Genomic DNA, 12,445 nt, shown 5'->3' on the forward strand with positions numbered 1-12,445 from the left:
AAGGAGGAAGAAAACAATGAGCCGCAATCCTTGCATCTTAAAGGAATTCAAGAAGTTTCTCTTGATATGGCCAGCCTCCTCTGACAGTCCCACTTCTGGCAGCTTTTGATATACTTCTTTCCTTTAGAAGGAGGAAGTATAGGGCATCCTGGAAACAGTGTCAGCTTACAGACCATAGTGAGTGTGAGTGGATCCTCTTGCACAATTTTACTCAAATCAAGGCTTATGTAAGTCTGGGAGTGCCTGTAAAAATATTACTAAAACCCACATTATCTGGCACACTCGGGATTGGGGACTACACATTACCAGAATGTGACATACAACTAGAGGTGTGATATTTTGTTGATAAAATAAAAACACATAATACTGCTTTCTGCACTTTAAAAAAAGCCTCTGAATCTGTGAAAAAAAGTCTGTACAGGGGTGAGCATGGGTAATGACTATGGTTGCATCTGCTGACACTATACCATCTATATCACCTACTTAGCACACTTTAAAAGCTATTTATAATTTCGTTTTTTTCCCAAGGAGGAAAAGTGCAGAAAGTGTTTTGTGTTTTTATTTCATTATCACTAAAAAATCACACCTCTAGCCATACAGAATTATTCTGATACTCGGTGCTAACTAGACTTAGGAAAATGGCTCTATGTCTTAAGATAGCTAGAGTTGGCAACTGGAGGACATTGTATTATTGCTTAGTTGCTGACTGACTACTATCAGCTCAATTATTGTCATGTGTTTGACCTTCACTTTGTGCAAGTATAATTAAGAGCTGGGTTGTCCGTTTCTTTTTATAATTGCAAGACATTGCAGTAGATATAATATGCTCTAATAAAACATCATTTTTCTCAAAACTTAAAATTTACTTTCATCTAGGCATGTATAAAATGAGAACAAACTATAGGACTGAAATGCATATTGTCTTTAGAAGTGTGGGCATGTCCCAGTATCTGGGTGGGTTCTTTTCTGGAACCCCCTGCAGTTATTTGAACCACAGGTTTCGTTAAACACCCCCCCTTACCCTCTGGGGATCCTTAGGGTCCTCTGTGGCCTCTGCTGGCTCAGACTGAGCTAGAGAAGACAAAAAACATGACATCCAAAACCAGAAGTGGCATTTTTAGGGCCTTAAAAGCCCTCAGGGCTTCCCTGGGCCTCCTGAAACCTTAGAAGGCATTAAAAACATCATCTTTCAGTTTCACAAAAAAAATCAGAAATCGCATTTTTCGCTTTCTCAGGCTCAGTCTGAATCCAGCTGAGGCTGCAGATGGATGCCAGTGGCTTCTGCTGGACTCAGAGCTCCCTTCGCCTCTGGAGAAGTTGCACATCGGTGGTTGCGCATGGGTGGGCCTGTGCACCTGATCTGCAGATAAGTGAATCTATGAATACAGCCCACCATAATACTGAATTTGAAGTAATTGTGGAATATTAGTAATATTCGATGTCTCACATTTATCAAAGTAATGTTAGATGTCTCACATTTATCAAAGTGGTTGACTAACTGAAGCCTGCCATTTCAATCTTTAATCATATCAAAGAAGTGAAGAGAGATTAAGGCCATTTAACCTTTTTTGAAAATGTCACTACTGTGAAAATATAGTCTTGTAAAACTGAGACTTGATTCTTTTGCCTTATTCCCAGCATTAAATATTTAACTTTTTAAATCATTTAGCCTTGGACTAAAGATGTTTGCTTTCTGTTGAAGTTTTATTTCTGCAACAGTATTGGATATACTTCAGCCATAACTGTCACCTTATCCTTGTATATTAGTACAATCTGTGAGTCTACATTCATATGACACAGCCTTTGTCCCCAGGATCCTACTACAGCAGGCATGAGCTGCAGTTCTACGTTCTACATATGAACCAGATAGCTTTGTTTCAGTATTTGAAAACACTGATAGATTATTAATTACCCAAAGCATTACCCAATAAATGCTTAGTGAAAATACCAACTTTTTATTTTTTGGCATTCCTGTTTTTAATATCCCACCTGCTGCTTCAGCACTATATTTTTTTTCCTGGTCAGTGTTGTTTTCTCTTTTCCAAACAATTCACATGGGTGATCCTAGGCAATTGGGGATCATGTGAACATGATTGCTGGCTTCTGCGCAGCCAGATCTGACTAGCTATATGGTGATGTCATTAAGGGCAAGCAAAATTGCTTTAAGAGTGAAGACAGTAGTTCCTGAATAGATGGGTACTTTCAAACCAATTACGGAAAAAGATTGAAAAGGCACTTTTTACACCACTGAAAATGTTCATGGGGAAAAAAAACAAACGTGTACTTTTGACTGGGCTCTAGTGTGCATGCTTCAGTCTTTCAGTGTGTAGTCCTTCTTCTGACCTAAGCAATCAAAACTTAAATTGGATTTTTTTTTGCATATGTTCTTTCAGAAGGTGAATAATTACTTGGTTTGAAAGGCAGGATAGAAGTCTTAAGATTTCGAAGGCTACTAACAATAAAATACAAAACTGCAGCAACAAATTAAAACCAACTGAGATACAGAACATTTAAGATTACAGTAAAAATCCAAAGTGCAATAAAACTAGCATTGGTACCAAGCAACAGTAAAAGCAGAAAATTGCAATAAAAACACTAAAGACAAATATAACAAAAAGGCATTGCACAAAAGAAGGCATTGTGCAAAAGAAGGCATTGCACAAAAACATCTATTAAAAGCTCAAAAAAATCAAAATTGCTAGCTTTTGGGTAGCAGCTCAACAGCACAATAGGAGTTGAGCAGCTAAAAAAGCAAGAGAGGAGTTGAGTGTACCAGATTGCAGCAGTAAAGATAGAGCTTTATTTCTGGTTGCCTCTGTTCCCCCATTCTAGTCTCACCCCTCTCAGGCTTCCCATGTTTTGTTGTTGTTACTTACAGGCGCTTCCTCCCTGTTCTCCTCTCCTGCTCACGCTTTGTTTTGTAATGTAGTATCAAAACATAAGAGATTTGCTTTGCTTGTAAACTCTAAATCAGCATTTCTCAAACTGTGGGTCACAAGCCAATTTCAGGTGGGTCACCATTCATTTCCATGTGTATTTTTTTAAATAGACTTGCTGCTATGCTGGCATTTGGGGAAATCTTACAGACCTGTACTTTTAACAGGCTATTAGATATTTGATTTTCAGTATATAAATACTGTTGTTATGTTGTTATGTTATTATGTATAGGCATTTAACAATGATAGTCAATGGGGCTTACTCCCAAGTAAGTGTGGATAGGATTGTAACCTTTGGGATGTTTGCAGAATTTTTTTAAACTGATCAGCAACTACTTGGGAGGTTAGGAGGATTGGGTTGGGGATGAGTTGTTGCGGCTGGAGCTTTACCCAGGGCAAGGGGACAAATGTCCCTTTACCTTGAGGAGACCTCCAGACTGCAAAATTCCCCTGTGAGATGCAGCACAAGCTGCACTGACCGCACTGCATAGGCGCAGGGAAATGTCAATAGGAATGGGCTGCCCGCCCACCCCCAAAAGTATGTACTGGTTCCATTCCAGAGGTTTGTCCAGAAGTTGGAACATATGTAAATCAAAACAGCTAGCACTTGCCAGCCCAGCACTTTCACACCTGTGCAAAAGCACCATAGTGGACAGACTGCAACTTTTGAAAGTAATGCTGCAGGTGGCCGTGACTCAGGAAGACAGTGATGAAAACATAAAAATCATAAAGTCATCTCCATAAAAACATTACAGCAGGAAAAAGTGGGGGAGGGGAGATAATGGCTTGCTTGCTGCTGTTTTCCTCACAGAGCAGTTGTTTTTTTACATGGCACAGCAGTTAGGGTAGACACCTTAACTTAGAATTCTAGTGCTTTTTGGTGCATGAGTAAATTTGCATGTGAACCTGAAGGTGTTTATTATTGGGATGGGTTATGACTTAATGGTGGTAGTTCAACTTGCATTACTTGCATTATAAAGGAGGTTCTGTAATACAATAAAAATACTGAATGATAGAAATTTAATTGGCTTCTTAAGCAGCTATAAATCCCAAAAGAAGCCAATGTGTGCATCTATTTTTCACAGATGCACAATGCTGACAATCTATTTTGTATTCACATGGTAAGCTGCTCTGTTGCTTATGTGAATATTGGACATAAGTAGTTGGCAACCTTCAGTCTCGAAAGACTATGGTATCGCGCTCTGAAAGGTGGTTCTGGAACATCGTCTAGTGTGGCTGAAAAGGCCGATTCGGGAGTGACAATCCCTTCCACACTGGGAGCAAGTGCAGTCTGGACATAAGTAGAGGTTTAAATATTTGCAGACAGCTGTGTTTTCCATTGCAAAGAAATTGATTTACAATGGCAATAGATTTCAAATAAAAATGTGATTTCCCAATTCTTTATATAAACAATATGGTCTGTTTGGGAAAAGTGATAACAATGTTTCCTTTGACTCAAGTAAACAGGGAGGTTTCCTGGTGATGTGCTTGGTTTTGAATGACTTCCTAAAGCGTGTATGATTTTCTGCAGTGAAGGGTTGCGGCCTAGTTACAAGATTCTTACAATAGGCTAATTAGCTAAATGTATGTTTGGAGACAAGGTACAGGGAGAAGGGATGTTTAGTCAACCCACTCCACAGGGGTTTTGTTCCGCCCCCCCATATGGAAACCATGGATACAGGGTAACCCTATATAAACAGAAGCCCCTGTGTTCCCTCTGCACTCATTACCTTCATTTTCCATTAGAAGCAATGGAAGCATGGGTGTTTCATGCTTAAACAAACATTTTTGCTTAACTGAAGAATGCGACATGCAGGCAAGCAGCCTGCCCACTACAGGGATGAGACTTAATAAAACATTAACAGGTCAACAGAACATTAACAGCAGGACAGTTCCTGCTTCCTGTTAAAGTTTGGTTAGTTTCCTTCTAGCATGCAGGCTTGTTGCCTGCACTCACATTCTTCAGTTAAGTAAAAATGTTCCTGTATAACCGAGAAACACCCATGCCTCAGAACAGTGGTTGAAAATCCCTGGTTTAGAAGATATGAAAGTATATAGACCAAAGGATAAGAACTGCAAGAGTTTCATGATGAAAATGGAGATTTTTCCTCTTCATGCTTTTCTGTGAAATTTTGAAACCTAACACATTTCCTCAGTGGGAATTTGAAGTGCCTGATTAATGCATTATAGTAACTAAGTAAAGAGATTTTGTAATGGTAAGGAAACAAATCTCTTTTTATTAACAAGGAATAACAAGAACAGCAAAAACACAGCACTCTTTCCAGTGTCTCCCTAAGTGATATAGTTCTCATAGCTTTACATTGACACTTTTTCCTCGTGCTTAAGAAAGTTCACATAAAAGACAAAACACAGTACAAACATTGTTCAGTTGCATTACTTCTTTGCATGTAGAACAATAAGAACTTTTAAGCTCAAAAGAATTCTAATTAATTTTGTGCATGCATGTGATTTATCAGAATAGGTTATATCCAAAGAAAGTTAATCATAGCTAAAGCCCAATAATGAGACATTAGTCCCATTAATTTCAATAGGACTTGGTCAAAAGGTATTGAGAACAAAATGGCTAATATTATAATGCCATTGTACAAATCGATGTTAAGGCCACACCAGGAGTATTGTGTCCAGTTCTGGTCACCACATCTCAAAAAGGACATAGTAGAAATGGAAAAGGTGCAAAAGAGAGCGACTAAAATGATTACTGGGCTGGGGCACCTTCCTTATGAGGAAAGGCTATGGCGTTTGGGCCTCTTCAACCTAGAAAAGAGACACCTTAGGGGGGACATGATTGTAACATACAAAATTATGCATGGGAAGGATAGAGTGGATAGAGAGATGCTCTTTACACTCTCACATAACTCCAGAACCAGGGGACATCCACTAAAATTGAGTGTTGGGAGGTTTAGGACAGACAAAAGAAAATATTTATTTATGCAGTGTGTGGTTGGTCTGTGGAACTCCTTGCCACAGGATGTGGTAATGACATCTGGCCTGGATGCCTTTAAAAAGGAATTGGACAAGTTTCTGGAGAAAAACATCCATTACAGGTTACAAGCCATGATGTGTATGTACAACCTTCTGATCTTAGAAATGGGCTATGTCAGAATGCCAGATGCAAGGGTGGGCACCAGGATGCAGGTCTCTTGTTACCTGGTGTGCTCCCTGGGACATTTGGTGGGGCCGCTGTGAGATCCAGGAAGCTGGACTAGATGTGCCTATGGCCTGATCCAGTGGGGCTGTTCTTACGTTTAACTTTCTTTGAAATACAACCCAGTGTTCTGTGTGCTCCATGCTAACATAAGATACTTTTTAAAAAATCAAGTATAGGCTCAATTTTCACATTGGCTGCATTCCTGGAAAATGGCGCATATATCAAACTTGTTACTTAAAAACATTTTCCTCATACAATGGAATTTGTATGGGTTAGGAGAAAAATTATTTAATATACCGACTGCTGACTTGTGCTTGTCCAAGATGGCATGGGGGAAAACAGGAGGGAGACTGCAGGGAGTTGGAGTGGCTGATGGCAGAGAAACCAATGAGGAAAACAAAGATGCCCCCAGGCCCCTACAGATATGTTCTGGAGGCATATGGTTCCAGAAAAGCCTTCACTTGCTGCTTCTCCTTCATACCTTTCCTGTTGCAAGAGCAACCAGTAGTGGAGCTAGAGCAGTACAAAATGGTAAGTATTGCAAGCTCCCAAATGCAAGCAGCCCCTCCCACTCAACCTCAGAGCCTGTTGCTGCCTGAATGGTTCTGAGGGCAAGTGGGAGAGACTGCTCACACTTGCGTTTGAGAGCCTGCAATGTCCATTTTGCACCGCTCTAGCTATGCTACTGAAAGCAACCATGGAATTGATCCCTCTCTGAGTGATTGGCAGAGGTACTCAGGAATATCTCTTTGCTGTCTTCCCTGGCACTTACCTACACGCACTTGTGTTTGTCCCAGCTCTTGCCCACAAGCAGAAAGTACTTTACTAGATGTGCAACATCGGCGAGCACATTTTCTTTTTTTGATCTTCTGTTGTTAGAGGAGACTCTCCACTGCTATAGGAAACTGCCAGTGTTGAACCAGTGTTGCTCATTAGCAGTTAATTGACTACAGAATTTCAAAAATTGCCAGCGTAAATTAGAGTTCCAGTCTTAATTTGCAAATCGCGCTACTTCAAAAATGTGCAAATTAAGACTTTGTAAATCTACAGCTACCAGAACTACATTAATTTGTAGTAATGAAGACTATTTAAATCTGATTGAAGTATATTGCATGGTAACTGAAAATCTGGTTTGGTTTTGCTAAGTATTTTAATTCTTTGTTCTAACAAGATATGTGGGTGGGTTTTTTCTTTTATGTGTTTGCTAGAAGGAGCTTTTACCAAAACACAGTAGTTGTATTTCAGGTATATATGTTACTTCAAATATAAACATAAAGCTTATGAGCAGAAAATGTATAATTGCATCAGACTGATGTGCACACTCTCTCCCTCCCTCCCTCCCTCCCCTGTAAGCTGCCTTGGGCACTTCCTGAGGGGGATGGGAAAGGCAGGATATAAATATTTCAAATAAATTATAGCTTCAGGAGCTGTTATATGGGTCTGGATAGTATTCCTCAATAGAAATGTCTTGAAAATACATTTTGCCCTTAATAGAATGCAGTTAATATCTTTGTGACTACTCAGCTTGGTCTTACAAATTTGCCAATAACTAATCCATGTTCAAGTGCCACATTAGAGGAATTCTTTCTATCAAATAGATATTAGAATTCAAGGGCAAAAATCAATATTTTCCATTTTTTCAGAGCTAAGAAAACATTGCAATTACATTTAATGACTAAAAATCATTGAATGGGTATAGGAACTATAATAAGTACAGTTCAATGAGATCTTTGCAGATGATTCTGCTAAATTGTTTGCTTTGGAAGAGCAACAGAGTCATCTATAAAGTTGATGTCCTTTTGATATGGCACAAATGATGATCTGGGAAACACTGATTACCTGCTGTTCTAGTTGTTGGTATATTTATGGTTTGACTCCAGTAATTGCTATTTAATTGGAATTCCTGGGCAATTCTTGCTAATTGCTAAAGTATTTCTTACATGGTTCAAGAATATTTGCTGTAATCTTAAAATAAGCACAGGCTCTTAACAAATGTGTTCAAAGTAGTAATAAAAAAGGGAAATGTTTGCTTAATTGGCCTCTTTTTAAAACATTTTGTTTTTCTGTACCCTGATCAAAATCTTTATCTGCTCCGTGGTGGAGTGTTTCTTAAGTTGTCTAAACTGGCAGCTATATAAAATGTTGAGCTTGCCCAATCCCAAGGCTCAGTATGGAAATTTGTTATGTCCTAGAAATGTACGTGCTAGAGGCAAAATAAAGTTGAGCAAGGAAGTTTAACTGTGACCAGGTTTTGGCACCATATTTTAATAAGTATATTGAGAAGCTGGAACTGGTTCAGAGAAGAGCAACAGATGGTGAGGAGTCATAAGAACATAAGAACAGCCCCACTGGATCAGGCCATAGGCCCATCTAGTCCAGCTTCCTGAATCTCACAGCGGCCCCACCAAATGCCCCAGGGAGCACACCTGATAACAAGAGACCTGCATCCCGGTGCCCTCCCTTGCATCTGACATAGCCCATTTCTAAAATCAGGAGGTTGCACATACACATCATGGCTTGTAACCCGTAATGAATTTTCCCTCCAGAAACTTGTCCAATCCCATTTTAAAGGCATCCAGGCCAGATGCTATCACCACATCATGTGGCAAGGAGTTCCACAGACCAACCACATGCTGAGCAAAGAAATATTTTCTTTTGTCTTCCCTAACTCTCCCAACACTCAATTTTAGTGGATGTCCCCCGGTTCTGGTGTTATGTGAGAGTGTAAAGAGCATCTCTCTATCTACTCTGTCCTTCCCATGCATAATTTTATATGCCTCAATCATGTCCCCCCTCAGGTGTCTCTTTTCTAGGTTGAAGAGGCCCAAATGCCATAGCCTTTCCTCATAAGGAAGGTGCACCAGCCCAGCAATCATCTTAGTTGCCCTCTTTTGCACCTTTTCCATTTCCACTATACCCTTTTTGAGATGCGGCGACTGGACGCAATACTCCAGGTGTTAGTCTGTTAGCTAAGTTCCTTGAGGAATTGTTAAAAGTGTTTGGTATGTTTTAAACATAGAGAAGACTAAGTAGCTATGATAGCTATCTACAAATACATGAAGTGCTGTCATAAGAATGGGAGAACTTACTCTCTGTGGCTCCTGAGGGCAGGACTAGAATCATTGAATTGAAACTACAGGAAAGATGTAGGCTAGACATGAGGAAGAATTTCTTAAGTGTAACAGCTACCCAGCAGTGGAACAGTCTGCCTCATGCAATAGTGCATTCTCTCTCGTCAGTGATCTTCAAACAGATGGCCACCTGTCAGGGATGCTGCTGCACTGAACAGGGAGTTGGAAGGGACCTTTCAGGTCATTTAGTTCAACTCTGAACATTCTGTGATTCTAAGGACTATTGTAAAGCAGAATCTCCTTTCATTCTGTTCAAGAAAAAAAGTGCTACAAAGTTGGTTCGGATTGGACCCTTAGTTGTTAACAAGGGCTGTAGTTATATTGAACAGTAGTACTTGGTAACACAAAGCATTTCATCTATTATGACAACAAACTGTAAGGCAGCTATTATGCCCTTATTGTGTCTGGGAGGCCATGACAGTATTACTGGTTCTGCTTGGACCTGTGTCTGTAAACATGTGTGAACTCTAAACGTTTGGAATTGTTCAAAATGTCACAAAGTCCAGCACCTGTGAATAACATGGTCTGGTGAAGGGGATAAGGCACTGTAATATATCACAAGGAGAGTCAATAGAAACAAGCCCTTTTCCAGGCAACAAATATTTTGCTTATAGAAAGGGTACATATAAACCTGTTGGGCAACTTTGCAATCCTTACACTTACCCAAAACCTTAATTAGAAGGTCCGTAATACTGGAGAAAGGAAGAGAGAAATGAGAAAAGAGTGGATTGTTAAACCAGGTACCTACTTTAAGTCCTGTTCTTAAATGTAGGGGACTTAAGGGGTCTGTACTTAAGTTGAAACACCTGGTTTTTGCAGGCCCAGCCCTCTTGTGCCTGTACAAAAGCACTGAAGGACATACATGTGGGCCCTGGGATTCGCAAATCCAATATCTGCAGCTTCAATTGTTCAGATTCAGAGGATGCCAGAGACCCACTTTTAAAAAGTGGGTTTAGAAAGTAAAGGAAAAAGCAAAAAATTGCTCTGCCTACCATAGCACGCAAAACCACTGCATTTTCAGGGTTGCAAGCCGTGTTCCAAGCTGCTTACAACCACTCCATGGTTGCACCAAGGCTCCTCCCTTCACACAATGTCATCCCAGAATGCAGGAATGGTCTACCTGGACCCAGCTAAATAGCTGGAAGTGTTTGGCGTTGACCCATGTAACAAGATTGAGTCCTGAAAGGGGCTGTAGGATATTGGTGGTGCCAATTCTGCCCCCTCCTGGACCCAATCCACCCACATTTCACTCCCTCCCCACCTGTACCACTCTCCTGCCTCTCCCACTAACTTATATTTGTCAGCGAGCAGTAGAAGTACTGAAGTGGGCGGGAAGGTGCAGGCCTTTCCACTGGCACTGCCAGCAGCGCACCAAGTGACACACTACTGGAGCACCTTTTGCAGCTGGCAGGCTGCTTTACAGCAGTTAAAACCAGCACAGACGGCAGCCGGTATTGGGTGGTGTGCACAGGATTGGGCTCTTAAATATTATCATCTGTAAACAGTTTCTCATCCAGAAATCTTTGATCTTTTTCATTCTGACTTTATTTTGGAACTGAAACTTTATTGGTCACCCTCATGAATGAACCTACACTGGGAACAGGAGAGGTGAAGTGTATCCCTCCTGGTTCTGTTGGAACATTTCACTAATTTTTTATGTCATGATATCTAGTCAAGATGGTGCTAAGTAGTTCTGTTTTGGCTTTAGCTTGATGTGGGTAATAGATTCAGAAGCAGGGAAGCTGTTTGGTCCTACATCTCACATGTTGTTTAATATGTAGAGAGAGATTGTCTGGAGGACGGGTGCTATCAATTTGCAGGTGACTGCTGTTTCTCTTCTGTGTGATCCTGAGAAAGCAGCAGTATGTCTGAACTGGTGCCTGGAGTTAGTGATAGATTGAATGTGGCTACTAATTTGAGATTTAATCAGGCAAGACAAAAATGCTTTCAGTCAGTAGGAGAACTGATCTAAGGTAAGGTGTATAGCAGGGGTGCTCAATAGGTGGATCGCGATCTACCGGTAGATCGCAAGGCAAAATGAGTAGATCGCGGAGTGCCGACCCCCCCTTCAGGTGCCTCTGGGAGGAAATGCCGGGAGTAAGGCCCATTGTACTCAATGGGGCTTACTCCCAGGTAAGTGTGGCTAGGATTGCAGCCTCACAGCCTAATCCTAGGCATGTCTACTCAGGAGTAAGTCCTGTTATACTCAGTGGGGCTCAAGGTACACCAACATACATTGTACACATAAATGTTATATGTTATGATGGCGCGAACATTGTAAAAAAAACTCTGGTAGATCTCTGGGCCTTGCTGGGTTTCAAAGTAGCTCTCGAGCCAAAAAAGTGTGAGCACCCCTGGTGTATAGTATTTTTGGATCAAATTGCACTCCTGAAAGCATCAGGTCTCCAGCATGGGAGTATTCCGACCCTGACCTTCTGCTGCATGGCCAAGTGCAAGCTGTGACCAGGAGTGCTTTCTTGCAGCTTCAACTAATGTACTAGCTGTGCCCTTTCCTGGAGAAGACAGATTGCACATGTCTCGATCACCCTTCGGTTGGTCTGTTGCAACATACTATACATGAGGCTGCCTCTGAAAACTGTTCAGAAATTGCATCTGGTACAGAATGCAACTGGACCGCTTATTGGAAGCTCATGTCATGGATCATGTGATTTCATTCCTGTTTGATCTTCAATGGTTGGCTGTCCATTTCTGGCCATTCAGAGTCCTGGTGATAGTTGAAATCCCTGTATGGTTTGGGAGCAGCATATCTAAAAGACTGCTTTCTGTCATATGAATTAGCCTGCTACTTTGAGACCAGCAGTGGGGATTCTGTTCCATGTCCAACAACTGTTAAAGGTGCAGTTAGTGAGGACTCTTAACAGGGTCTTTTCAATGCCAGCACCAGGATCTGGAACCCACTCCCCCAAGCTGCATGCTTGGATTCCCACTCCACAGGTATTATGGTATTAGTTAAGAATGTTTTGTTTCATTGATCTTTGACTTGGATTAGGTTTTCCCTTGGTTACTGACTTGGTATTAAGGGTTTTGCTGCTCTGTTTTGTTATGTATGCATCTTTTCCTTCTTTCATTGGGAAGTGTGTTAATACTATACGCTTTTATGGAACCTTTAGGGAAAAAAGCAGACTTGCAGTATAAATAAGATTTACATTGTTTAATTCTATAATTTATGGATTCCATTATTAATATAG

At 40.8% G+C, this 12,445-nt stretch overlaps 1 protein-coding gene across 1 annotated transcript in view; it reads left to right on the plus strand.

Annotated features, from left to right (window-relative positions):
• The window catches only part of PDZD8 (PDZ domain containing 8), a 53,238-nt gene that overhangs the window by 33,878 nt on the left and 6,915 nt on the right, over positions 1–12,445 (plus strand). The window lies entirely within an intron of this gene.

The sequence above is a fragment of the Tiliqua scincoides genome, chromosome 3 (genome assembly GCF_035046505.1).
Source record: "Tiliqua scincoides isolate rTilSci1 chromosome 3, rTilSci1.hap2, whole genome shotgun sequence".
Lineage (NCBI taxonomy): Eukaryota > Metazoa > Chordata > Lepidosauria > Squamata > Scincidae > Tiliqua > Tiliqua scincoides.